Source organism: Nicotiana attenuata, chromosome 10 (assembly GCF_001879085.1).
Source record: "Nicotiana attenuata strain UT chromosome 10, NIATTr2, whole genome shotgun sequence".
NCBI classification, from domain to species: Eukaryota; Viridiplantae; Streptophyta; class Magnoliopsida; order Solanales; family Solanaceae; genus Nicotiana; species Nicotiana attenuata.
The window spans coordinates 36,402,401-36,414,017 of NC_031998.1; positions in this window are offsets into that span (position 1 = coordinate 36,402,401).

An 11,617-nucleotide genomic window follows, 5' to 3' on the forward strand; every position below is an offset into this window, starting at 1 on the left:
AATCTAGCCTCGCCCTGCTCGAACCAACCCACCGGGGACCTACACCGCCCAACATACAAGGCCTCCTACGGTGCCATCTAAATGCTGGACTAATAGCTATTATTGTAAGAAAACTCAGCCGGTGGCAAGAACTGATCCCAAGAACCTCCAAACTCCATCACACATGCACGGAGAATATCCTCAAGAATCTGAATAGTGCGCTTGGACTGTCTGTCCGTCTGGGGGTGAAATGTTGTGCTCAACTCTAACCGGGTGCCCAACTCATGTTGTATGGCCCTCCAGAACCGTGATGTGAACTGAGTACCTCTATCTGAAATAATGGAAACTGGAATACCATGCAGATGGACAATCTCCCGGATATAAATATCCACTAACCGCTCTGAAGAATATGTGGTACACATAGGAATGAAATGCGCGGACTTGGTCAGCTGATCCACATTCACCCAAATGGCATCGAAGTTCCTCAAAGTTCGTGGAAGCCCAACTACGAAGTCCATGGTGATCCGCTCCCCTTCCCACTCCGGAATCTCTATCTGCTGATGCAATCCACCCGACCTCTGGTGCTCATACTTTACCTGCTGAAAATTGAGGCACCGAGCTACAAACCCAACTATATCTTTCTTCATCCGCCTCCACCAATAGTGTTGTCTCAAATCCTGATACATCTTCGCATCACCTAGATGGATGGAATACCGCGAACTATGGGCCTCCTCTAGAATCAAGTCCCAAAGCCCCTCAACATTGGGTGCACAAATCCGACCCCGCACCCTCAATACCCCGTCATCACCCACGGTCACATCTCTGGCATCACCTCGCAGAACCTTGTCCTTGAGGACAAGCAAATGAGGGTCATCAAACTGACGCTCCCAGATACGATCAAACAAGGAAGACCGAGAAACCACACAAGCAAGGACCCGACTAGGCTCCGAAAGATCCAATCTCACAAACTGGCTGGCTAGGAGCTGAACATTCCTCACCATGGGCCTCTCCACTACTGGTAGATTAGCCAAACTCCCCAAACTCTTCGCCCGACGACTCAAAGCATCGGCCACCACACTGGCCTTGCCCGGGTGATATAAGATAGTGATATCATAGTCCTTCAGCAGCAATAACCACCTCCACTGGCGCAAGTTAAGAACCTTCTGCTTGAACAGATGCTGCAAACTCCGGTGATCACTATAAATCTCACAAGGCACGCCGTACAAATAATGATGTCAGATCTTCAAGGCGTGAACAATAGTAGCTAACTCGAGGTCATGGACAGGATAATTCTTCTCATGCACTTCTATCACGACCCAAACTGGTGGGCCGCGACGGGTGCCCGAGTCCTACCTGTCAAACACCCCTAAGTATGCGTCTAAGATATAAGCCTGAATAACATCTGCTGAATTACGAGAATAATTACATGAAGGAAATCTACCCAAAAAGGCATACATACATACACGTACAACATACGTAGGGCGAGCCGACAAGGCTGCTAAAGACAACTATGCATCTCAAAACTGGAAGCCGGAAAGGCCACATACTATCCAACTAGACATACTGTCTACAGACCTCTAATAGAAATATCACTGTGCAAAGACGGGACTAAGGTACTTCATACCCATATATATATATATATATATACGTATCGTACCAAAATAAAAAGCAGCTCCGGATCAAGTGGAGCACGCCAACTCTCGTTGATCGGGGATCCTAAGAAGGGGGATCGTCAGCTTGCCTACTTGCACCTGCAGGCATGAAACGCAGGCCCCGTGAAATAAGGCGTCAGTACGAAAAATGTACTGAGTATGTAAGGCATGAAAATTTGTACGTAAAAGACATAGATGAAACATGGAATAAAGAAACAAATCTTTAAATCTGAATAATTTTGTAAATTCTGAAATATTTATAATGTCATGCACATACGTATAAATGTCGTGCCATGCATAGGTATGGGTGTACATAATATCATCAAGCCACTGAGAGCATCCCATCATATCGTCTCGGTCACTGTGGGCAACATCATCATCATCATATACAAGCTGATCTGGTGGTGGTGCGTATATAACACCGTAACCTTTTCCCATATCCTATATACATATACATATATATATATATATATATATATATATATATATATATATATATATATATATATATATATATATATATATAACGCCATTTGGTCATGGGTCAATGCACATGTATAAATGGGTGATATGCATGAAAAATACATAAAAAGCTGAATATTCCTTCCGGATAAACATTTTTAACTGCGTATTAGTCTGAGACCCATGAACAGAAGATAATAATAATTCTCATGGGGAATCAAGAATATAGACACCCCTAGTATTTCTATGAACAGAGTAATTTATGGAAACTGTGCGTTTGCTCGTTTCTTCTGTATAATTTGGACCATGTCAAAAGAAAGAAAGGATGGCCTTAACATACCTGGAGTAGGGAAAACTCCGTATAATATTCCGTTGGAAACCTTTGTGGATTGAACTTAGAACCCTAAAAATCGGATTAAGCTTCTGCTTTTTGAAATCCTTGAATGAAATTCGTTCCTGCTTCTTTTGAAATCTATGAACGAATTTTGCTTTGAATTTGTTGAAATTTGGAATGAAATCACTTCTGACTCTAACGTCTTTGTTCAAAGACAAAATGCTTTTTTTTTTGAAGGATTGACTTAAGGATAATGCTTAATTATAAGCAAGTCTTTGAATAAGATTTTAGGAAGAAACAGAACTTTGGTTGAAAAATGTTTTGGGTGTAAAATGGCTTAAGGTTGGATTTTTGTAGAGTTTCTCAATTGTCACCTGCTGGCTAACGTATTTGAACAAAATGGCATCTGAACAAGACTTGGACGTACTACTAATTTTGTCCAAATGAACTAACTCACAAGACTTTAAAAATGACTCATTCTTATGAGTCCTTTAATGATTTACACGTTACTTTGAGCTACTAAGCATATATGACAATGAGTCATATGCTTGAATAGTGGCCTACTGCCACGTGGGGAGTGGGGTGAAGATTATTAATCTTTACCCACTTATTATTTAACTGGATAATCTCCCGTTACCCGGTAATTAACCAATTACCCGCATAACTTAAAAATTGGCCCAAATTACTTAAAATTCTACCTATTATTATTTTTATATACTTTATATATTATACTACCGTGGTCATATGGTACTAGTTCATAATTATGGGGTATTATCGCTCGACCCGCATTTTATCCCAAATTGGCCACTTTCAACGAAACTCGTCTTCTTTAATTCGTGTACCCTTTATCCTTCATGACACTTATTTATCGGTTGTTACAAATAGCGTAAATACGTTAACGTCAAGATGATCTCGTCCCCGAGCCTACGTCAATTAACTGAAGACGAAACTTTTAACATACGAAAACGCGAGATGTAATATCCCCCCCTCCCCCCTAGAAACATTCGTCCTCGAATGTTCAACTCCCCGTGATCTATATAACTTTGGCAGGGTCGCCTCTGTAGCAACACCACTACCAACTCTTCCCGTAGAAGCTTAATAACCCAACACCACACAGGACCATAATTATGAATAACGACAATGGCTTCACATGACCAACGACAATAACCAACACAAGAATTTATACACGTACCTTATGATTATGACATCTCATTCGGACCCTTCTCTGGAGGAGGAAATAAGTAGGGATATCTAGACTTCATGTTTTCGTCGGCCTCCCAAGTCCTTTCTTCCACATTGTTGTTCCTCCAAAGTACTTTCACGGAGGCTACCTCCTTATTCCGCAGCTTGCAGATTTGTCGGTCTAAGATGGCAACCGAAATTTCCTCGTATGACAAGTCATCTGTAATCTGTACATCATCCGTGGGCACCACTCGGGTAGGATCGCCAATGCACTTCCGTAACATAGATACGTGAAAAACTGGATGGACAGATTCCAATTCCGAGGGCAATTCTAACTCATAAGCTACTTGGCCCACTCTCCCAATGATCCTATAAGGCCCAATATACTGTGGGCTAAGTTTGCCTTTCTTGCCAAACCTCATCACACCCTTCATAGGTGACACCTTTAAGAATACCCAGTCATCAACCCCGAACTCTAAATCTCGTCGCCGCACATCAGAATATGACTTCTGACCACTCTGAGCTGTCAATAGTCGATCCCGGATAAGCTTTACTTTTTCTATGGCTTGCTGAACCAGGTCTGGCCCATGTAATCCAGATTCTACAACATCAAACCACCCTATAGACGACCTACACTTCCGTCCGTAAAGAGCTTCGTATGGAGCCATCTGAATGGTGGAATGGTAGCTATTATTATATGCGAACTCAATAAGCGGAAGATGATCATCCCAGCGACCTTTGAAGTCCATTACACAAGCTCGTAACATATCCTCCAGTGTCTGAATAGTACGCTCAGCTTGTCCGTCTGTCTGGGGATGAAATGTTGTACTAAGACTTACTTGAGTCCCCAATCCTATTTGGAAGGACCTCCAGAAGTTAGCTGTAAATTGAGCTCCTCTATCCGAGATAATAGATACGGGGACACCATGCAGTCGTACTATCTCCTTAATATAAAGCCTTGCGTAATCCTCTGAGGAATATGTAGTTCTAACGAGCAAAAAATGGGCTAACTTTGTAAGCCTATCAACAATCACCCATATCGAATCGAACTTATGCTAGGTACGAGGTAAGCCTATGATGAAATCCATATTGATTACTTCCCATTTCCAAGTCGGAATCTCCATTGCTTGCAATAACCCACCGGGTTTCTGATACTCAATCTTAACCTGCTGACAGTTAGGACACAGAGCAACAAACTCCGCTATACCCTTTTTCATTCCGTCCCACCGATACACTTCCCTGATATCATGATACATTTTTGTCGCTCCTGGATGGATAGAATAACGAGAATAGTGAGTTTCTCCCATAACCTGCCGGCGCAGCCCTGCAACATTAGGTACACATAATCGCCCTTGATATCTGAGGACCCTATCTTTTGTAATTTCAAACGGTGTCTTCTCCTTCTGAGGGGTAGTATCCCTATAATGAACTAACACAGGATCCTGGTACTGGTGTTCCTTTACTTCAGTTACTAAAGAGGATGTTGCCGTATCCTGAAGAGTAATTCCAATGTCACCTGAGTCCAGTAACCGAACTCCAAGACTAGCTAGCTGATGAACCTCATGGGCTATTCCTCTCTTTTCTGGCTGTAAATACGATAGGCTACCCATAGATCTACGGCTGAGGGCGTCGGCTACTACGTTCGCCTTCCCCAGATGGTATAAAATATCAACGTCATAGTCTTTAAGTAGCTCTAACCATCTCCTTTGACGAAGATTCAATTCCTTTTGTTTGAAGATGTACTAGAGGCTCATATGGTCCGTATAGATATCAACATGAATGCCATACAAGTAGTGCCTCCACATCTTTAGTGCATGAATCACCGCAGCTAACTCTAAATTGTGGGTCGGGTAGTTCTTCTCGTGCTTTCTTAGTTGTCTAGAAGCATAAGCCACAACCTTACCATGCTGCATCAGCACACAACCCAACCCAACGCCTGAAGCGTTGCAATAGATAAAATAACCATCGGTCCCTTCTGGGAGCGTTAGAACCGGTGCTGAAGTTAATCTTTCCTTTAATGCCTGGAAACTCCGTTCGCAAGCATCCGTCCATTGAAACCTTGCTCCCTACTGAGTCAACTTTGTCAAAGGTGCTGAAAGGGAAGAAAATCCCTCTACAAATCTCCTATAATAACCTGCCAAACCGAGGAAGCTATGAACCTATGTTGGTGTTGTGGGTCTAGGCCAAGTCTTTACTGCCTCAATCTTTTGTGTATCCACCCGGATGCCTTCACCCGAAACGATATGCCCAAGGAAAGGTATAGAGTTTAACCAGAATTCACACTTAGAGAATTTCGCATACAACTTCCCTTTTTGTAGAACTCTGAGCATAGTACGCAGATGATCTGCATGCTCAGCCTCTGAACGAGAATACACCAATATATCATCGATAAATACAATTACGAACAGATCTAAAAAGGGCCTAAATACACGGTTCATCAAATCCATGAACACTGCTGGGGCACTGGTTAGACCGAACGACATAACACGAAACTCAAAGTGCCCACATCTAGTCCTGAATGTTGTCTTCGGAATATCTTCATCCTTGACCCTTACCTTATGGTACCCGGACCTCAAGTCTATCTTTGAAAAACACTTGGCACCTTGTAACTGATCAAATAAATCATCAATTCTCGGGAGCGGGTACTTATTCTTGATCGTCACCTTATTTAGTTGCCTATAATCAATACACATTCGTAAGGAACCATCTTTCTTTCTCACAAACAACACAGGTGCTCCCCACGGTGACGTACTAGGTCTAATAAAACCTTTTTCAAGCAAGTCCCTTAGTTGTTCCTTTAACTCTTTCAGCTCTGCGGGGGCCATTCTATAGGGGGAATAGATATTGGATGAGTATCTGGTAGTAGGTCAATGGCAAACTCAATTTCTCGCTCTGGTGGAAGACCCGGAAGTTCATCGGAAAAAATATCGGGATACTCATTAACCACTGGGATGGACTTAGTGGTTGGTGACTCCACTTCCACATCCTGAACCCGAACTAAGTGATAAATACAGCCCTTTCTGATCATTTCCTTGCCTTGAGATAGGAAATGAATCTTCCTCTCGGCGATGCCGTATTACTTTCCCCTGGAAAGTGAAATCGGACTATCTTTGATCTACAATCAACGTTGGCATGACAAGAAGACAACCAATCCATACCCATTATAACATTAAATTCTACCATATCTAACTCGATTAAGTCTGCTACGGTAGATCGACCATGAACTACTATTATACAACCCCTACATACTTGCTTAGCTATTACTAAGTCCCCAACAGGTGTAGACACATCAAAAGGTTTAACCAATTCAGGTTTTATTTCAAACTTACTAGCAACCCACGGTGTAATGTATGATAAGGTGGAACCTGGTCAATTAGTGCATATACATCATATGAGGAGACTGATAAAATACCTGTAACAACATTAGGCGATGACTCTTGGTCCTGTCATCCTGGCAATGCATAAATGCGGTTCTGAGGATTGCCCGAGCTAGATGCTCCCCCTCTGCCTCTACCACGACTTATTGGTGCTTGTGGACCTTGCCCAGGGGGGCGTACTGATGATGACAAACCAGCTACAGGTCCCGCTGGCTGAGCTATGCTTGCATCACCTCTTATCGGACAATCCCTCATAACCTGGCCCAGATAACCATAAGTATAACAAACACCTAATCCCATACTGCACTGCACGGTATGCTGCTTACCACATTGAGCACATCGTGGCAAGGGCGGCCTCATCCGATTTGACTCACCCCAATACTGAGAACCTGTGGCCCTGAAATTCTGACCAAACCCTGAATATGTGGAACGATCCAATCTCTTACCACCAAACTGAGGGGGTGCGCTAGCCGATGGCTGGGCTGGATACCTCGGGTACTGTTGCCTCTGACCACCTTGAAACTCACAAGAAGGACTCGAAGACCTCGCTCTCTTATTCTGGGCCCTATCATGCTCACGATCGGCCCTCTGTTTCTGTTTATGCTCCTCTACACCCTGAGCGTATGCCTGAATACGAGAAATATCCATGTCTGGCTGAAGCGAGACTGACATACAATCATTAAGCAAGTAAGGCTCTAATCCCATCACGGACCGGTGAACCCGATCCTCCATCTTAGATACAATAGTGGCAGCATACCTCGCCAACGAATCAAATTGAAGATTGTACTCTCGAACACTCATGTTACCCTTCCGAAGGGTCAAGAACCTATCAATTTTGGCCCGTCTAAGCTCTGGTGGCAGATAATGACGAAGAAAAGCTTCTGTAAACTCCTGCCATACTACTGGAGGGGCATCCTCACCTCTAGACAATTCCCAAGACTCATACCAATTAACTGCAACATCTCGGAGTCTATAGGAAGCTAGCTCAACTGACGCAGTCGCAGTGGCCTTCATTACCTTTAACGTCCTCTGCACTCTATCAACAAATACCTGAGGGTCCTTATTTGGATCTGCCCTTGTGAATACCAGAGGGTCTAAATTAATGAAGTCACGAACCCTCGCACTGACCGACCTATCTGCATGACCAATACCTACTTCCTGACGTCGAGCCAGTGCGGCTACTAATCGGGTCAATAACTGAATAGCATCTCTCATCTCCTGACCCGGTGCATCTGGCTGAGGAGCTGGACATACAGGGGCGGGCGCTGGAGCTGGTGCCCATCGAAACTCTTCTGGAAAAGGGCGGGGTATGTGAAGTCTGAGATTGAACCTCACCATGAGACTCTCCCCGAGCCCTGGTAACTCGTGGCGCTCGGCTAGTAGTCTCACCAGCCACGGACTTTCCCTTCTGGGCGGCCGTACTCTTTGGAGGCATCGCTAAAAATATAACATATCGTTAGGAACATGAATTCTTGTATCATACGATCTAAGATAAAAGGAGAGGATAACATCCTATATGTCTTGTAGCCTCCTATCTATAAGTGTTGTGCACAACACACCCATAAACAAGACCTTACTAGACATGGTCTGTAGACAACCCTAGGACAGAACTTCTCTGATACCACTTTTGTCACGACCCAAACCGGTGGATCGCGATGGGTGCCCGAGTCCTACCTGTCAAACACCCATAAGCATGCGTCTAAGATATAAACCTGAAGAACATCTGCTGAATTACGAGAATAATTACATGAACGAAATCTTCCCAAAAAGGCATACATACATATACGTACAACATACGTAGGGCGAGCCGACAAGGCTGCTATAGACAACTATACATCTCAAAACTGGAAGCCGGCAAGGCCACATACTATCCAACTAGACATACTGTCCATAGACCTCTAATATAAACATCACTATGCAAAGATGGGACTGAGCCATGTCATACCCATATATATATATAAACGTATTGTACCAAAATCAAAAGCAGCTCCGGATCATGGGGAGCATGCCAACTCTCGCTGATTAGGGATCCTAAGAAGGGGGAGCGTCAGCTTGCCTACCTGCACATGCGGGCATGAAACGCAAGCCCCGTAAAATAGGGCGTCAGTACGAAAAATATACTGAGTATGTAAGGCATGAAAATTTGTACGTAAAAGACATGGATGAAACATGGAATAAAGGAACACATCTTTAAATCTGAGGTCTCAAATAGGTGAGGATATCTGCTCCGCATCTCCTGCTCAGTCTCCTAAGTAGCTTCCTCTACGGGCCGATCTCTCCACCGCACCTTTACCGAAGCTATATCCTTTGATCTCAATCTCCGAACCTGACGACCCAAAATAGCCACTGGCTCCACATCGTAAGTCAAGTCATCATCCAACTGAACCGTGCTGAAGTCTAACACATGGGACGGGTCCCCAACGTACTTCCAGAGCATAGAAACGTGAAATACCGGGTGAACTCCCGACAAGCTGGGTGGCAAAGCAAGCATGTAGGCCACCTCCCCAACTCTCCTAAGTATCTCAAAAGGACCGATGAACCGTGGACTCAACTTTCCTTTCTTTCCAAATCTCATAACGCCCTTCATAGGCGAAACCTTCAACAGGACCTTCTCGCCCACCATGTAGGATACGTCTCGAACCTTCCGGTCTACATAACTCTTCTGACGCGACTGAGCTGTACGAAGTCTCTCCTGGATCACTTTCACCTTTTCTAAGGCATCCTGAACCAACTCTGTCCCCAATAGTCTAGCCTCGCCGGGCTCAAACCAACCAACCGGAGATCTACACTGTCTCCCATATAAGGCCTCATACGGTGCCATCTGAATGCTGGACTGATAGCTGTTGTTGTACACGAACTCTGCAAGTGGCAAGAACTCAGCCCAAGAACCTCCAAAATCAATAACACAGGCCCGCAACATGTCCTCCAATATCTGAATGGTACGCTCGGACTGCCCGTCCGTCTGAGGATGAAATGCGGTGCTCAACTCTACCTGTGTACCCAACTCTCGCTGAAAAGTCCTCCAAAACTGGGAAGTAAACTGAGTACCCCTATCTGAGATGATAGAAACTGGCAACCTAACAATCTCCCGGATGAAAATCTCTGCCAACCGCTCCGAAGAATAGGTAGTACACACCGGAATGAGGTGCGCGGACTTGGTCAGCCGATCCACAATCACCCAAATCGAATCAAGCTTCTTTGAGGTACGAGGGAGACCACTCACAAAATCCATAGTAATCCTATCCCACTTCTACTCGGAAATATCTATCCGCTGAAGTACACCATCGGGTCTCTAATGCTCATATTTGACCTGCTGCCAGTTGACACACCGAGCTACATGACTCACTATATCTTTCTTCATTCTCCTCCATCAGTAGTGCTGCCTCAAATCCTGATACATCTTCGCGGCACCCGGATGAATGGAATACCGCGAGCTGTGGGCCTCCTCTAATATCAACTCCCGAAGCCCATCCACATTGGGCACGTAAATCCGGCCCTGCATCCTCATCACGCCATCATCATCAATAGTCACATCTCCGGCGTCATCGTGCTGAACCCTGTCCTTAAGGACAAGCAAATGTGGATCATCATACTGGTGCTCTCTGATGCGGTCATACAAGGAAGACCGAGAAACTACACAAGCCAACACCCGACTAGGCTCCGAAATATCTAACCTCACCATCCGATTAGCCAAAGCCTGAACATCGACTGCAAAGGGCCTCTCCCCAACTGGAATGTATGCCAAGCTACCCATACTGACCGCCTTCCGGCTTAACGCATCGGCCACTACGTTGGCCTTCCCCGGATGATACAAAATGGTAATATCATAGTCCTTGAGTAACTCAAGCCACCTCCGCTGCCTCAAATTAAGATCCTTCTGTTTGAACAAATGCTGAAGGCTGCGATGATCGGTATATACCTCACAAGATACGCCATATAAGTAGTGCCTCCAAATCTTCAACGCATGAACTATAGCAGCCAACTCCAAATCATGTACGGGGTAGTTCTGCTCATGAGGCTTCAACTGATGAGAAGCATATGCAATAACTCTACCCTCCTGCATCAACACACATCCGATCCCAACTCTCGAAGCATCACAATACACAGTGTAAGAACCTGAGGCTGATGGCAAACTAACACTGGAGCTGTGGTCAAAGCTGTCTTGAGCTTCTGAAAGCTCTCCTCGCACTCGTCTGACCATACGAATGGTGCACCCTTCTGCGTCAACTTAGTCAAGGGCGAAGCAATAGAGGAAAAACCCTGGACGAACCGGCGATAATAACCTGCCAAACCGAGGAAACTTCGAATCTCCGTGGCTGAGGACGGTCTGGGCCAACTCTGCACCGCCTCTACCTTCTTTGGATCAACTTGAATACCATCACTGGACACCACGTGTCCCAGAAAAGCTACAGACCCAAGCCAAAACTCACATTTGGAGAACTTTGCATAAAACTTCTCCTCCCTTAACCTCTGTAGCACCACTCTCAAGTGTTGAGCATGCTCCTCCTGACTACGCGAGTACACCAGGATATCATCAATAAACACAATCACAAATGAATCCAGATACGGCCGAAATACACTGTTCATCAAGTGCATGAACACGGCTGGGGCATTAGTCAGCCCAAAAGACA